This window comes from Megascapheus bottae, chromosome 4 (genome assembly GCF_031878675.1).
Source record: "Megascapheus bottae isolate mThoBot1 chromosome 4, mThoBot2.hap1, whole genome shotgun sequence".
NCBI classification, from domain to species: Eukaryota; Metazoa; Chordata; class Mammalia; order Rodentia; family Geomyidae; genus Megascapheus; species Megascapheus bottae.
In genome coordinates, this window is record NC_143512.1 from 24,586,468 (window position 1) to 24,605,167 (window position 18,700).

General features: G+C 35.4%; 1 pseudogene; it reads left to right on the forward strand.

Moving 5' to 3' along the window:
- The first annotated feature begins 1,399 nt into the window (after positions 1-1,399).
- On the forward strand, positions 1,400-1,861 carry LOC150064166 (ankyrin repeat domain-containing protein 49 pseudogene; annotated as a pseudogene).
- Positions 1,862-18,700: the final 16,839 nt, after the last annotated feature.

The window sequence follows — 18,700 nt, forward strand, 5'->3', positions numbered from 1 at the left end:
AAGCAAAGAGTGTGTGGCACTAAAATACAGGACACAGATTGCTGGAGAATCAAAGATTGATGACAGAAACAGAAAGGCTAGAAAACTGGGATACTGATAGAAAGCAAGGAAAGCTGCTCCTGTGTAAAACCCAGACAAGGCTTCCAAAATACATGGAAGCACTTGCTCATGTAAATCACTTTGTTGAATATGAAACATGTTGCATCTTTGATGGTGCAAATTAAATATTTATCACACTTAAAAAAATCCAGGCAAGGTTTTAGTTGATACTGTTACATTTCTCTTACTTTTCAGAATTAGTCCCCTGCTCCTGAAAGATTTTTATTGCAGGGAGAAACCCTTGCTTATCTTACAATAAGCACCCTGTGTGTATCTCACCTGATAGTTTTCACATAAGAAGCCCACGTGTTTTAAAATGATATTAGTCAGTACTGTTTAAGACATAAAGAAAATTATAATCTCATCATGCTGGAAAGAGAAGTGTGAATTTCCATTACAGAGAAAAAGTTTTATATATACAAAGTTTCCAAAATCATGCCAAACTGAATTGGCAAGGACTTAAAAGAATGTATGGGAATGAATGGATTTGAAGGTGTAAGACAGAAGAGAATATGTGTGCTTTCCATTAATATCAAGCTGTGCTTACATTACAGATCAATTTTAACATGTCAATTTGACCATCCTTGATGACTTTAATACATATGTGAATATATAAAAATAGTTTTTATTTAATAAGGATTCATGATCTGTAAATCAGAGTTGCCAAAGTTCACCATTATAAATTAGAGAGGAAATTTAAGCCTATATGTTTATATGTCTATGTGTGTTTATGTCTGTATGTACCCATGTGTCTGGTACAAAGAAACCTTGGACCTATTTTGCAAAGAGGTGGAACTGTTTGATAAATAAGTCACTCCATTGTAAAGCAAAAGTATAAGGGTTTTAGAAGAAACTAAATTAAATACATGTGTAGAGTCTGAGTCCAGAACCTGGCTTCTTGGTAGGGCTGAGCCTTCTGTGCTCTCAGAGAGGTCATCTGGGACCCCAGACGGAAACTGAAGGTGGGGTCAAGTTCAAGGGCCCTGCTTCGTTTTGGGCCCTAGAAGGCTGCCATTTATGGGCCAGTGAGGACTTGCTGGGTGCCGGCGAAGAGATCTGGACCCTGCCAGGCCACTCACCAGATGTGCAGAGTCACAGACTTTTATTTTATTGTAGTGTAAGGATGATGTCAGAGGGGTTACAGTTACATAAGATCTTGATGAATAAAATAAAGCAGATAATTCATCTCTAGAAATCTACCTTAGCATATATATATATATAAATTTATTACACTAAAATTAATTGGAAAACTGAAAATAAATTATGGTAAAAAAAAGATGCAGAAAATTAATCGTATTTTTCTGACCACTAACCAACTTCAACTGTTGAAAGCACATGGACACCTCATTCCCACAGATTCTCAGTCTCTGGTTAAGCAATTCTGATAAAGATGAAGAATAAGATGAAAACAGTGAAGAGTGTTATCAACTGAAGGAAAAAATTGGAGAAGGATCCAAGCAAATTGCTTCTTTGGGCTGCTGAAAATAATCGGCTTACTATAGTGTAGAGACTACTTTCTGAAAAGGCCACTCACATGAACACCAGGAATGAAGATGAGAAAACTCCTCTCCACCTGGCAGCCTACCATCCATGAGCTGGTGGTCCAAGGGGCATATGTTCATACAATGACTGTGGAAGACCTGCACAGTGGTTGTCTGAAGAACAAATTGGAAGAAACGGCATTTGATATTGCCAGAAGGATAATATTTATCTCCTGTATGAAGTTGTGGAAGCCTGTACAAATTCTTCTCCTATGTCTTAATGATTCTAACAACTTTCTTAAATTTCAAAAATACCAGTACATCCTTTCTGTCAGATACAAAATATTTTCACAACACAAAGTAGACATCAATGTTATACTGTAAAATTTGTGGGTTCTCATATTATTCTTCCAAGTGATTTGCCTGATTTTGATGTCAAAACGTATTCAGAGTTGCATGATTTCTGCAGCCTTTGTGATATTTTTTATTAGAAATAATTTTAAGGGGTGAAGAGTGGCCTAGAGGTAAGGTGCCTTCCTGGCATTCCCAAGCCCTGGGTTCCATTCCAAAAATGCCTGAAATGGGCTGTATTTCAAGTGGTAGAGCACTAGCCTTGAGAAAGCTCAAGGACAGTGCCAGGCCCTGAGTTTAGTTTTAACTTCTCTGTTAAAATGAGTAGAACAAAAACTGAAGATATTTCTGATGTTGGCTTGAAAAAAGTATATTTTAAAATATTCTATATATTAGGTCTTTATTAAATATTTAGTGTATTGGCTCATATTTTTATCAGACAAGATAATTGATGTTTTAAAACCCTTAAAGGGGGATGGGAGTTTGGTCTCTTGGCAGAATGTTTGCCTAGCATGCACAAAGACCCAGGTTCAATTCCTTGGTACTACATACATAAAAAAGCCGGAAGTAGTGCTGTGGCTTAAGTGGCAGAGTGGTGGCCTTGAGGAGAAAGCCCAAGGACAGTGCTCAAGCCCTGAGTTCAAGCTCCAAACTAGAAAAAGAAAACTTAACTTTATGTTATCATAGCTAGTTAGTTTCATGTTATACCGGAAAAGCTAAATATTATTAGTAACTTGAATGTTAAAAAGTAAAAAAAAAGAAAAGAAACTCTGGTTTTCAGAATGTAGAATGTTTTTGGAAAGCATTTAATTAGTTTCATGATCTTCCTACTAATTATATCAAACTAAATCCATGAATGTAAGTGTTTTCCTTACTACAATCCATTTAGTCTTGTGAACAATCCTGGACTACCTATATGGTCTGCATTCTTACAGAAGTTAACATGATTTTAGACATGCAAACAACTATACCTTGGTCTAAGAGATACAGTATTAACTATCAGTTCATACTAGGTTGAACACTGCTCAAACAGACTATATTTTCAAGAAAGGTTGGTTTTCCAAAATTCTCATTTTCTACAAACATTTGCAAAGGCAAAATGACAAGGCATGGAGAATTCTAAGTGAGAGAATGGTTGTTACATGTGGACTAAAACTAAGCACCTTAAGGTTTCTTGGATAGTAAACAGAAGCATATGTATAAATATTAAAGAGAAATAAATGTTTTCACACAAAAATAAATTTAAAATATGTCTACTATAAAAATACTATATTGTGTTTATCTGTCTATATATCATTTAATACAAAGATATATTACAATGATGGATTTCAGATGTATTATATGATAACTGAAGCAATTTTATACCATATCAGTGTTCCTTTTGGTGACATGAGGCCCAACTGCTGCTATTAAAGTATCCATAGTTTTCTCTTATATTCTAGCACTCAAGTGGCTGAAAACGATCACAGTTCCAAGTCAGCCAGCCTGTGCAAACTCTCTCTCTCTCTCTCTCTCTCTCTCTCTCTCTCTCTCTCTCTCTCTCTCTCTCTCTCTCTCTCTCTCTCTCTCTCTCTCTCTCTCTCTCTCCTCCCTCCCTCTCTCGTTCTCTCTCTCTCCTGGTTCCTGGTCATCATCTTAATGAGAAGAAATATATTTTAGTTTGCTGAAAGTATTTTTCTAATCATATTCAAGGGATTGTCCATATTTATTTACATTTTAAAGATCCCTGTAAAGACAAAAGAATCAATGATACAGATTTACTATGTTCACTATATGCTATGTTCTTGTCACCAACCTTTTAATCACATCTTCTATGATATAAAAGGAAGTGAATTAGTATTCTCTACTCAACTTTTACATGTTATTAATTCAGTTTGTAAGCATGCAGATCCTTGATTGATGAAGACAATATTTCTTTGGGTCAGAAAGAGACTGCCTGCCTTTAGTTAATTCTATGCAATCTCCACAGAGGGATATGCAGTTCCAAGTGGACTACCTAGTAAATACAAAAAAATACACAATCAGAGAATCGTGGTTCCAAATTATGGGAATAAGTGCCAATCCAGGGCAATAAAATACCACTAGAACATAGCAGTTGGAGGGGCAATTTCTGGGCTAGGTAAACAATGATAGTTGGATCAGAAAATAATAATCAATAATTTAGTTTGTCATGCTTATTTCTGATCTATCTATTTATCTCTCTATGTATCTATATCAGATTCTTCTCACCGTCAGATCACACCATAATGCCTACTGTGGTAAGAAAGATGAAATAAAAATTAAGTGTAAAAACCAGCAGAAGATTTACCTACAAACACACATACATGCATGCATGTATATAATGCTAAGTACACTTATATGTAATAGTGCAGATACATTTTTCAGAATTCTTGTTTATATCTTTATGTTCTAATCATATTTGGCTATTTTCTCTAAGTCCATTTGAAAATGCACTAAGAGAAAATAAGGGTGTATAACCTTGTTTCTGGACAATTGGGTAAATACCAAGGAGTGGAATTGCTGGGTCATAGGGGAGTTCTATGTTTAGTCTTTTGAGAAACTGGCATACTGCTTCCATACTTGTTGAAGGAGTTTACACTCCCATCAACAGTGTAGTAGCCATCCGTCCTGGCCATATCCCAACCAGTAACTGTTGTAATTGGATTTCTTGATCATGGCCATTCTAACTGAAGTGAGATGGAATGTCAAAGTTGTTTTGATTTGCATTTATTTTATGGCCAGAGACGTCAAGCATTGCTCCATGTGTCTATGGGCCAATCTTGTTTTTTCTCCAGAGAAATCTCTCTTAAAGATTTGGCGCATCTTTTTTTTTTGCCAGTAATAGGCCATGAAATTGAGGACTGAGCACTGACCTTGGGCTTTCTCAAGGCTAGAGCTCTGCCACTGGAGCCATAGCACCATTTCCAGCTTTTTTTTTCCTACATATGTGGTACCAAGGAATCGAACCTGGGTCTTTGTGCATGCTAAGCAAGCACTCTTACCATTAGGCCAAACTCTCTACCCCTGACCCATCTATTAATGGGATGGCTGTTTCTTTGAAGATTTGTTTTGGAGAGATTCAATTTTTTTAGCTGTAGATATATTTTAGATATGAGGCCTGTGTTTGTTGTATGGGTAGTGAAGATCTTCTCCCACTCGATTGGCTTTCTGTTTAACTTGCTAGCTCTATACTTTGCCATAGAGAAGCTCTGCAGTTTAATGCAGTCCCATTTGTCCAAACTTTCCTAAATTTACTGTATTTCTGGGTCTTTATTAAGAAAGTTTGACCTGCGTCAAGGAGATCTAGTGTATCTCCTGTTTCTTCCTGTAAAGTTTTCAGTGTGTCAGCTTTTACCTCCAGATGTTTGATCCATTTGGAGTTAATCCTGGTGCGGAGTGACAAAGAAGGATCCAACTTTAGTTTTCTTCAGGTGCTTAACCAGTTCTTTTAGCACCACTTGTTGAAGAGGCTATCTTTCTTCCATTCTATTTTTTTGGCTCCCTTATCAAAGATCAAGTGGCCATATGTCTGTGGGTTGATATCTGGGTCCTCAGTTCTGTTCCATTGGTCCTCAGGCCTGTGCTTGTGCCAGTACCAAGCTGTTTTGGTTACTATAGTTCTGTAATAGAGTCTAAAGTTTGGTATTGAAATTCCTCCAGTGCTGTTCTTTCTGCTATGAATTGTTTTGCTATATGGGATCTTTTATTTTTCCATATGAAATTTTGGATATGGAAACAAGAGTTTTATCTTGTGTGATTGTTTTACTGTACTATGTTATTTCTCTTCTCTTTTGTTGCTCTTTGGTTGATCTCATATTGTTACAGTATCTCACTTTTTTATCTGATATATCAGATATATTTGTATTTGGTTATTTGAAATTGGATAGGGAACGGGGACAAAGCAAGACGGGGGGGTGAGAACCAAGACATGTGAAAGGGTATCAATGTATATGAATTAATGCACCTTCTATCTAGCAAATATCATGTAACCTTTTTATTAAGTACAATAAAAAATATCAAAAAAAGAAATAGGAAAGAGAAGGGGGAGAAAGAAGATGATTGAGAGGGGAGGTGGGGTGAATGAGGGCAAAAACATGAGAAGGGGTATCAATGTGTGAGAATTAATGCACCTACTATCTGGCAAATATAGCTATAATCGCTCTATACATTAAAATAAAAAATCAGAAAAATGAAACATAAAAAAAGAAAATAAAGGGTGTGTTGCTGCATCAATTGTTGGACTTCTAAATTTCCAAATTACTGTATCATACCTGTTGTTGATAGTGTCCTGTCTTATTTGTCAGAGAATCCATGATGTTGCTACTAATGAGTGACCAAGAATCAAGAAGGCAATTAAATAATTCTAGGATTTTAGAAAACATTTATTATAAGATGATAGAGACAAGTGAATATAATTTGCAAATGCATTTCTTTATCATATTTTGTTAAAAAATAGAATATACTTGCAAATTCCAGTCTTGAACAAAAATCAACACAACATGAATCAAAGACCTTAATAAAAGATCTGCAGCTTCAAAACTATCAGGAAAAAACACACAGGAAAATATTCAAGGTACAGGTACAATTAATATATTCTTGAATAGGAGTTCAAGTTACTCGAATCTTAATAGAATTAATACAGCTAAACCGGAACACTTGAAATACATTAAAGTTAGGATCTTGGCAACTTGGTCTAAGATATTTGATAAGCATTTTCCATTCATTTACATCTTTCTTTTCTTCAAAATGTCAGCATTTACAGTTCATTTGACATTTGAAATAAAAAAGAAGAAAAATTTCCAAACATGCACACTATTATTTCTTTGAATAAACTATCATTTTTATCTACAAAGTAGCAACACCGTAAACAACTGTTTTTCTCCATTGACCCACATTTCTGTTCCACATTGTTATGTGCAAAACCAGCAGTTCAGTTATTTTTCCTTATCCTTGATAACATGATTTTATCTAATACATGCCTTGTGGATATAATTTGAAAAGGGGGATTTCATTAACATTTTAAGCTCAGTGAACGAAAAATAATGAAATTTATTTTGATAAATATTCTAATTTCAGTAACTGCACTATCTTACTCTCTCTATGGAATTCAATGATGACACTATATATTGTGGCTTATGTTGCAACTTAAAAGTTCACAGACAAATGTAACCTTCCTTTTTCCCATTTTCTAACAGTTAAGGCTGTGCACCTTGTTGAATTTGTGCAGACACATAAATTGTGTGTATTCTTCAGAGCTCTTGAAGATATTTTTAATGAGGCAAATATTTCTCACCTATTTACAAAAGCAAAGCAAAAATACATTAGAAAAATGATCCAACTATTTTAATATAGTACAGAATATACTTCATGGGTTTAAAGTTTCTTTAAAATTACCTCACTCCTACAGAAATGCAATACACATATTTCATTAATACATGGCACCCAATTTGTAGAATTAATGATTATGTAGTTGAAACTCACTGTCGTTTCAATTGTAAATTTGCCAGTGACAAAAATGTGCTTCACAGAGACTAAAAATTAACATCCTTTGAAAATCCTCCTTAATAAAAGAAATAGCCTTTATTATCTAAGATAACAAAACAATGAGTAATAGCTACTATGAAACAACATTGAAAAGAGGTAACTAACAAAGAAAATGAAAATAGGTATCTCATATTTGAAAATGTGTTAATCTCAATAGAAATTGTCATAAAAAGAAGCTGAAAACAATAACTATGCCATTATGGGGCCCCAATTAATCAAATTACTAGACTCTTATCACATGTTTGTCCTTTGTATATAATTGCTTAGTTTTATTTAGTTAATTACTTACCAAATATATTTGATAATGAAAATTTATCACTTAAAATCAATACTAATCTGGAAATAACCCTCATCTAACTTGACATTTGGTGCCCAGAAACTTTTCCTTTGCTCTAGGAAGTCTTCATGCAGAATCCAGAAATGTCTTTGTTTTATGCATTGTGAAATTGATTCCAAAAGTATATATAGCATATATGCTTTATCTAATACCCGCTTTTTCTTTGGAAAGAACATATCGCATTTCTTAAATTAGGTCTATATTTAGGTTTGTATAATAAAATTACTAAGACATAGAAAATTTAATAAATATGGAAAAAGTCCTTAACAGACCATTTCCACAGCATCAAATAGAAAACAGGTATGTGATAGCTAGTAAATTAATTAGGAAGCCTACAGAATGGGAGAAGATCTTCACTAACTATACAACGGACAAAGGCCTCATATCTAAAATATATCAACAGCTCAAAAAATTGAATCAATCCAAAACTAATCTCCAAAGTAACAACCATTCCATTAAAAGATGGGCCAAAGACTTAAAGAGAGACTTCTCTAAAGAAGAAATAAAATAGACACATGAGGAAATGCTCAAAATCTTTGGTCATAAAAGAAATGCAAATCAAAACAACTCTAAGATTCCACCTCACTCCAATTAGAATGGCCAGGATCAAGAAAATTAATAACAATAGATGATGGAGGGGATGTGGCCAGGAGGGATCATTACTACACTGTTGGTGGGAGTGCAACTTCATTCAACCACTATGGAAAGCAGTATGGCAGTTCCTGAAAAGACTAAACGCAGAGCTCCCCTGTGACCCAGCAATTCCACTAGTAGGCATTTAGCCAATCAACCAGAAACAAGGACATACTAAATCCACCAGCACAACGATGTTCATTGCAGCACTATTTACCATAGCAAAGATATGGAACCAACTCAGATGTCCCTCAGTTGATGAGTGGATTTACAAGATGTGGTATTTGTACACAATGGAATTCTATGCTGCTGTCAGAAAGAATGACTTTGCCCCATGGAAAGACTTAGAAAAAAATCATATTAAGTGAAGTAAGCAAGACTCAAACCAACATAGGCTCAATGGTTTCCCTCATTTGTCATAATTAGTCAAAACCTTGGGCTCTCCTAGCAGAGATTTGCAATAGAGCAAAACTTAGATACATAAGGCCATACAGTATGATGCTAAATGAAAGGACTTCTATGATATAGAAACAAAAGCCATATAATGAGTGATTGTTGTCCTTAATGTACTATGTTATCTCTCATCTCTTTTTTGGGTCCTTGGTTATCCCATATTGTTACAATATCTCACTTTGGATATATGTGTATTTGGTTATTTGAAATTGGATAGGGAAGGGGGGAAGCAAGATGAAGGGTGGGGGGGAGGAGAGAAATGGGGACCAAGACAGGATAAAGCGTATCAATGTATGTGAATGAATGCACCTTCCAGGTGGTGAATGTAATGTAACCCTTCTATTAATTACAATAAAAAATATATTAAAAAAAAGAAAACAGGTATGTGAAATAATCACTAAGCATCAGAAATGTGATCATGATCATAACAATATATTACCTATGCATAGAAAAATTTCTGAAAGTTCTGCGTTTAAAAGAAGTTGCTATAAAAGTACAGAAAATAAGAAAATTCCAAATTTATATGTAGATAGAAAGACACACCTTCACAATTGGAATAGAATTGTGTATTATTGCATGTGCGTATTACTGAAAGAATAACTGGGCCATTACTTAAATTATGAATTTCCTTTCAAATTATATGAGTATTAGGGCAGAAGATGGCGGCGGTTCAGTGTGGGACGTACTGAGCTCTTGCCAAGATTCGAATTCTGGCAGCGTAGGGGACAGGTTTGTTTCTTTTAAAAAAAAAAAAAAACAAAATTGATCCTAAGTAAGCTTTAGCACCAAAGAGGAAAAAGGCAGAATATCAGCGTGAGAAGACAGTGTGGAGCGAGAAGACAGTGTGGAGCCTCGCCAGCTGCGGAGTGGCCTGGGAGACAAAAGCTCTTCTAAATCACAGCAGAAACAGTACTTCACAGCAGCGCAGACCCCCCGGCTGCATGAGCCCAGACCCGACACCCGGCAGTGCACGGACATGCCAGCTTCACGGAACTAGGAATCCAGCAATTTGTGAGTACCTCGGAAGAGAAGTTTCCACTTCTGCTCACCTAACGGCATTGGGAGGGAGCCCCTCCCCATCCAGCTGAGAGCAGTGTCACCTTGACTACTGGGAAAGACAGGCCAAAGCAATTGGAGCCTGAGAGGTATTGTTGACAGCGCCATCTTTCTAACTGGAAAAGGATTTCCCAGAGATCCCTTAGCCAGAAATCCAGCCCCAGCGCTGCTGAAGTCTGTCCCCTGCACCTACCACAGACCTGGTAAACAAACCCGCCTGTGGATCTTTCACCTTTGTTTTTACCAAAGCTGCTGAGCTAAATGGAAATCAAGGAGCTAAAGAAATCCATACATGATCTAAAACAAGAGATGCAAGGCATCAAAAATGAGCAATCAGAAGCAAGGGAGATGAAGAATAAAGTAGAAACCTGATAGCAGGTTAGACAATGCAGAAGAGAGAATTTCCGGGGTTATAGAGAAAGAACAGAAAATGAGTCAATTCAAAGCTAGGAAATACAAGAAAACTCTGCAGGAGTTCCAAGATACAATTAGGAAGCCCAATTTAAGGCTAATTGGTATTGAGGAGGGTCTAGAGAAAGAGGTCAACGGTATTGGAAATATACTTCAGGGAATCATCTCAGAGAACTTCCCAAATATCCCAAAGGACAGGCCCATCCAGATACAAGAAGCTTTTAGAACCCCAAACAGACTTGACCAGAAAAGGACATCCCACCGCCACATTATAATCTGAACTGGATCAATAGAGGCCAAAATAGAATCCTAGAAGCAGCCAGGGAGAAGAGAAAAATAACCTACAAAGGCAAACCAATCAGAATAACCCCAGATTTCTCAGCAGAGACCATGCAAGCAAGAAGAGATTGGAAGGATGTATGTCATGCCCTGAAGACAAGTAACTACCAACCAAGAACACGGTACCCTGCTAAGCTCTCATTTATTACTGAGGGAACAATAAAAACATTCCATTCCAGGGAAAAGCTGCAACATTATGTAGCAACAAAACCAACATTACAGAAAATGCTCAAAGATTTTCTACACATAGAAAACCAACACAAATATAATACAGTGAAAGACATGGCACCTAAAACTCATAACATCTAAGTACCACAAGAACTATCAAGACACAGGCCATAATGAAAGCTTTTAAAAATGGCAGAAACTAATAAATATTTCTCAATCCTGACTCTCAATATCAATGGACTTAACTCTCCAATTAAACGACATAGATTATCTAGTTGGCTTAAAAAGCAAGATCCGTCGTTCTGCTGACTTCAAGAGACATATCTTACCCCCGCAAAAAACAAACATTTTTTGAAAATGACAGGATGGAGTTGTCATCCTCATATCAGATAAAATAGACTTCAAACTAAAATTAGTGAGAAAAGACAAAGAAGGTTACTACATACTACTGAAGGGATCTTTCCTCCAGGAGGGCATAACCATCCTCAATATGTACACACCTAATCCTGGAGCTTTGAACTTCATCAAGCAAACTTTACTTTCACTGAAACCATACACAGATCGAAACACAGTGATTGTTGGTGACTTTAACACACCACTCTCACCTTTGGACAGATCAACAAGGCAAAAACTCAACAGAGAAACTTTAGAATTGAACAAATGTACAGACCTAGATCTAACAGACATCTGCAGTTTATTCCACCCATCAAAAACATTATATATGCTTTTTTCAGCAGCACATGGAACATTTTCCAAAATAGACCACATTTTAGGGCATAAAACAAACCTGGGCAGAATCAGGAACACTGAAATTATTCCCTGCACGCTCTCAGACCACAAAGGCATCAAATTGGAACTGAACACACATCTCCACCAACGAAAACCCTGTAACTCATGGAGATTGAATAACACATTGTTGAATCACAAATGGGTCATCGAAGAGATCAGAAAAGAAATCCAACAGTTTATGAAATTTAACAAAAAGGAGCACACAAAATACCAGCACCTTTGGGACATGGCAAAGACAGCAATCAGAAGAAAATTCATAGCTCTGACTACCTACAATAACAAATTGGAAAAATCACACACCAACAATTTAATGTATCACCTTAAGGTCCTGGAACAAGAGCAACAAACCAACCCTAGTCCCACTAGAAGGAAGCAAATTATTGAAATCAAAGCAGAATTAAATGAATTGGAATCCAAAAAAAACTATAGAAAAAATCAACAAAACAAGGAGTTGGTTCTTTGAAAAAATTAACAAAATTGACAGACCCTTAGCAAATCTTACCAAAAAAAGAAGGGAGATTACCGAAATAAAAAAGATCACAGAGGAAAATGGTAATATCATGACAGAAATTACCAAAATCCAGAATATCATGAGGGAATACATCTCAAACCTTTATGCCAACAAATTTGAGAATCTGGAAGAAATGGATGAATTCTTAGCCAATATTAACATACCCACACTCAACCAAGAAGAACTAACCCAACTAAACCAGCGTATTTCAAGCACTGAAATAGAAATGGCAATGAGAACTTCCATCTAAGAAAAGCCCAGGGCCAAATGGATTCATAGCTGAATTCTATAAGGTCTTCAAAGCAGACCTCACACCAATAGTCCTCTAGCTCTTCAACGAACTTGAAAATGAAGGCTCTTTACCAAACTCATTCTATCAAGCCAGTATAACCCTTATCCCCAAACCAGACAGAGATTCATCAAAGAAAGAGAACTATAGACCTATTTCTTTGATGAAAACCAATGCAAAACTTCTCAACAAAATACTGGCCAACCGTCTACAACAACTCATCAAAAAAATTATACACTATGATCAAACAGGATTCATCACAGGGAGGCAAGGTTGGATCAACATACGCAAATCAGTTAATATAAATCAACACATCAACAGGAGCAAGGACAAAAAATCACATGATTGTCTCAATAGATGCAGAAAAGGCATTTGACTAGACCCAACACCCCTTTATGTTAAAAGCTCTGGAGAAACTAGGAATCTATGGAACATTCCTCAGTATAATAAAGGCTGTGTATGACAAACGCACAGCTAGTATTATACTTAATGGCGAAAAGCTAAAGCCATTCCCTCTAATATCAGGAACGAGACAAGGATGCCCACTCTCTCCACTCCTCTTTAACGTAGTATTAGAATTCCTAGCCAGTGCAATAAGGCAAGAAGCAAGCATAAAGGAGATCCAAATAGGGAAAGAGGAAGTAAAACTTTCCCTCCTTGAGGATGACATGATTCTATATTTAAAGATCCTATAGACTCCACTCGCAAGCTCCTTGAGCTGATTCATAACTTTGGAAGTGTCTGGGTATAAAATTAACCCTCAAAAATCAACTGCCTTCCTCTACGCCAACAGTGAGAGGAATGAGGCTACAATCTGGAAAGCAACTCCTTTTGCAATAGCTTCAAAGAAAATAAAGTACCTAGAAATTAGCTTAACTAAGAATGTAAAGGACCTTTTTGATGAAAACTTTAAAACCCTAAAAAAGGAAATTAAAGCAGAACTGAAGAACAACCTCCCATGCTCCTGGATTAGAAGAATCAACATTGTGAAAATGACAATCTTGCCAAGGGCTATCTACAAATTCAATGCAATACCCATCAATATCCCAATGGCATTCTTTAAAGAAATAGAACAGGCAATCCAAAATTTCATATGGAATAAGAAAAGACCCCGTATAGCAAAAACACTTCTTAGCAGAAAGAACAGCTCAGGAGGAATTTCAATACCAAACTTTAGACTCTATTACAGAGCAATAATCATCAAAATAGCTTAGTACTGGCACAAGAACAGGCCTGAAGACCAATGGAATAGAACTGAGGACCCAGATATTAAACCACAGACCTATGGCCACCTAGTCTTTGATAAGGGAGCTAAAAAAATAGAATGGAAGGAAGACAGCCTCTTCAACATGTGGTGCTGGCAGAACTGGTTATGCACCTACAGGAAACTAAAGTTGGACCCTTCTTTGTCACCCTGCACTAGCATTAACTCCAAATGGATCAAAGACCTGGAGGTAAAAGCTGACACACGGAAAATTTTACAAGAAGTAATAGGCCTCCTTGGCACAGGTCGAAACTTTCTTAATAAGGACCAAATCTCTCACAAATCAGAGAAAAGCTGGATAAGTGGGACTGCATTAAACTGCAGAGCTTTTGTATGGCAAAGGACATAGCTAGTAAATTAATTAGGAAGCCTACAGAATGGGAGAAGATTTTCACCAACCACACAACGGATAAATGCCTCATATCTAAAATATATCAACAGCTCAAAAAATTGAATCACCCCAAAACTAATCTCCAAAGAAACAGCCATCCCATTAAAAGATGGGCCAAAGACTTAAAGAGAGTCTTCTCTGAAGAAGACACATGAGGATATGCTCAAAATCTCTGGTCTTAAAAGAAATACAAATCAAAACAACTCTAAGATTCCAACCCACTCCAGTTAGAATGGCCAGGATGAAGAAAACTATTAACAACAGATTTTGGAGGGGATGTTGCCAGGAGGGATCATTACTACACTGTTGGTGGGAGTGCAAACTAGTTCAACCACTATGGAAAGCAGTATGGCAGTTCCTCAAAAGACTAAACATAGAGATTCCCTATGACCCAGCAATTCCACTACTTGGCATTTACTCAACCATCCAGAAACTAGGGCATACTAAATCCACTAGCACAACAATGTTCATTGCAGCACTATTTACCATAGCAAAGATATGGAACCAACCTGATGTCCCTCAGTTGATGAGTGGGTCAACAAGATGTAGTATTTGTTCACAATGGAATTCTATACTGCTGTCAGAAAGAATGACATCACCCCATTTGTTAGGAAATGGAAAGCCTTAGAAAAAATCATATTAAGAGAAGTAAAGCCAGACTCAAAGGAACATAGGCTCAATGGTTTCCCTCATTTGTCATAATCAGTCGAAACCTTGGGCATTCCTAGCAGAAATTTTCAATTTAGCAAAACCTAGATACATAAGGCCCTATAGTATGATGCTCAATGAAAGGACCTCTAGGATATAGAAACAAAAGCCATATAATGAGTGATTGTTTTCCTTAATGTACTATGTTATCTCTCATCTCTTTTGCTATCCCTTGATTATCTCATATTGTTACAGTATCTTACTTTGTTTTCTGATACATTGGATATATTTGTATTTGCTTATTTGAAATTGGATAGGGAAGGGGGAAAACACGATGAGGGGTGGGGGTAGGGGGAGGGAAATGTGGACCAAGACATGAGAAAGGGTATCAATGTATGTGAATTAATGTACCTTCTATCTGCCAAATATAATGTAACCTTTCTATTAATTGCAATAAAAAATACATGAAAAAATTATATATGAAACCTGAAAAAATGTTATACAGTATAGAAAATAATACAGAAATCTAAAGATATCTGATAGCTCTGAACCACTAGATACTATGAGAATTAAAACATATCTATTCACGTATTTTTCTGTATTGGTATAAATAATTTTTATTTAATATGACAAAACATAGGATGGAGAATATGATCTAAACCTGTATTGATATACAATTAAGATTTAAACCTGTATAACATGTTATGGCCCAAACTCTGTCATAACATACATGGAAGCCTGTTTTTATTCGTATTGTTGAGTTCCTCATACAACTGAATATTTTTCTTTTTTGAAAATATATCATGAAATTTTTCCTCCAGTTATTAGATTTTCTATTTATGTTCTTTTTTCCTTTTCTGTGTATTCCTTTGGTACAATGCAATCTGTATACTTTGTTTTTTGCTTCTTTTCTTACGAAGAGTTTTTCTCTATTCCAGTAATACATATTTTTATATTATCTTCTAATATTCAATATTACCTTCTAAGGTTCTTTTAATTTCACCTACTACATTTATGGTCACATTGTTGAAAATTAAATTTGTAACAAATGCTGCTATTTTAATGCTGCTGGTATGCTCTAAATTTTTACTGTAGACTTTTATTTGTCCCAACAAATTATTAGCAGTTTCTATGTATAAAGTTAGGTTTCCTAAGCAAAATCTATACTATCTGAACCATACCCCTACCCTAAACTTGTATAACCATATAGCTGCCTCCTTTCTGATGAAGCTCTTTCTCCATGGTTTCCCTCATTTATAATAATTAATACACATCTAGGATTCTCCTAACAGAGGATCACAATAGCTCAAAAGCTATGTACATATGATCATAGAGGATGAAACTATATGAAATGAACTCCAGGATATGGAAACAAGAGGTTTATCTATGTGATTGTTGTTCTTAATATACTATGTGAAGTTATTTCTTTTCTCTTTTTTCCACTTATGCTTAATCTCATGTGGTTACTGTATCTGACTTTGTTACCTGATATATTGTACATATATTTATTTGTTTATTTGAAAAAGGGAAGGAGAGGGGGGAAAAGATGATTGTGAGGGGTGGTAAAGGAAGGGGGACAAAAATATGAGAAGGGTTGTCTAGGTTTGAGAAGTAATGCACCTATTTCTTCATGAATGCAACTGTAATTTCTCTATACATTATCCTGACAATTAAATACAATTAAAAAGGATATTCACAAAATAATTCATCGAGAATAAATATCCTATCAAAGTCACTTAAAGTGTTATTTAAAAATACTCCTGACACTGAGAGGGGTGGCTCATGCTGTAATCCTAGCTACTTGGAATCCTGAAATATGAGGATCTCAGTTCAAATGTACCTGGGACAGAAAACTTCCCATGACACTGTTGCCTCCATTTAACTACTCCAAAACTGGAAGCAGAGCTGTGGCTCAATGTGGTAGAATGCTAGCCCTGAGCAAAGAGAGCTCAGGGACAGTGCTCAGGCCCTGAGTTCAAGCTCCATTGGGAAAAAAAGAAAAAGAAGAAAAAAAAGAGTAAATAAAAGAAAACTACGCACTAAGCTTACCTTCATAAATTCAGATTGCACAAAATTCTCGTATCTTTCTCTCTTGAAAAATCATACTTTCACCTCTATTTTCTTCGGGAACCATTCATGAGCTTCTTAACGTAAGCAGTTTTTGTAGTTATCCACGTTTTTGGCCAGGAATGGAAATATAGTAAGAGTGACCAAGGAGAAGCACACTTGAAGACGCATCATTGGAGATGTAAATTAAGCCACAATATAAATTGGGATTCAGGGATAAATAGCATGATTAGTTTTGTACTTATTTTCTATGCATTTTTAAACACATTTTTGTTAATTACTTCTTACATAGAACAACTCATTTATTCTTGTTTTTCCTTATATAATAAGGTCTATTTTTGTATAATCTAAGTAAATTGATTCTACTTTCTTCCTATCAATATACATTTTGAACATAACATATAATTTACTCAAATAAGACATTCTATGAATAAGCATACCAAAGTCCATATTTCTTTCAGTGAAGAATACATGTACACAAATGTTCTGAGCATCCTTCTTACCTCAAACTATCAAAATTGAAGATGCTCCTTTTTATCTTATGTACATTTTTGAAGAAAATATCAGAAAACTTCTTTAAATCAAAAGGAAATGGGGACCAAGACATGTGAAAGGGTATCAATGCATGGGAATAAAGGCACCATCTATCTGGCAAATATCATGTAACCCTTCTATTAATTACAATAAAAATATATGAAAAAAATACATTAAAAAACTTTCACAGAAAAATTTTTAAAAAGCTGTAAACTTATATTAAGTTCCAAAACCAGACACTAAATATTCATTTTATTTTTTTGTTTTTAATTATTTGCAGTTCTGGATCAGATTTAATTTTCCACAAGGTTATGAGTAGAAGTTTATGAAAATGTTATTTACATTTTCTTTCTCCTTTACAGCATAATTAGATGACCATGGCTTAAGACTCCTATTTCTGTTCTCACAATGCTCCTCTTCCAATAATCTTCATTTCTCCTTTTTTGTTTCACAAAAATTATCACTGTTGTATAAGGGAAGCATTTTGGAAAACATTAATATCAAAAAGTAGAATGGAAATTACTGTATTAGACTCTTTTTTATATTTCTGAGGATTTGTTTCACTTTTATTTGAAGTTGAATTACCACAGTTATTTTATAATTCTGCTTTAAGTGGTCCTCATTTTATAATTTTATAACTGAACATATGATTCTTGAGCTGAAGGCTAGATATAAACTTTATTTATAAACAACATAATCAGGATACATAACACAAAAGATTGGCACAATCTGTTTCAGCTAGTAATGTTACTTAAATTGTACATTAAAAAACTTAGAAAGAAATTATGTGCTTATGAGACGTGTTCATAAAGATGATCACTAGTAAATATCACAAACATCCTAGAGGGGCCAAAACCACTGTTATTTCTGCTATGTAACATGCCAGTAATGCCTGGAGAATTTTTAAAAATATTCTCAAATTCTATAAAACTGCAGGCACAGTTAAAAAAATTCCAATATTCATGTTCATTTTTCCCTCAAAGCATTCTAAAGATGCTTAGCCCCAAATAATTTGCACTAAAAAATAAATCTGTCCTCAACCTAATTCTACTGTTGCCTGAAGAGTCAATCTCAATCCCCTATTCCCAGCAACTGCTGGACTCAGTGCTCACTGATCACAGAATGTCCCTTTTCCTCAACAATTATATTTACTGAAGAGAAAGTAGATGCAGTCATTCCTTTTGAAATATCTTCCAAATTTGTTAAGTGGTTTTATCTTTGCACACCATTGTTAATGCAATGGTGTCGATTACTAAATGCCTTGAGGAATATATACCCAATGCTTGTCAATAAAAATGAAGAGGATAGTAATCCTCTATAATCAAACAAGTCAGC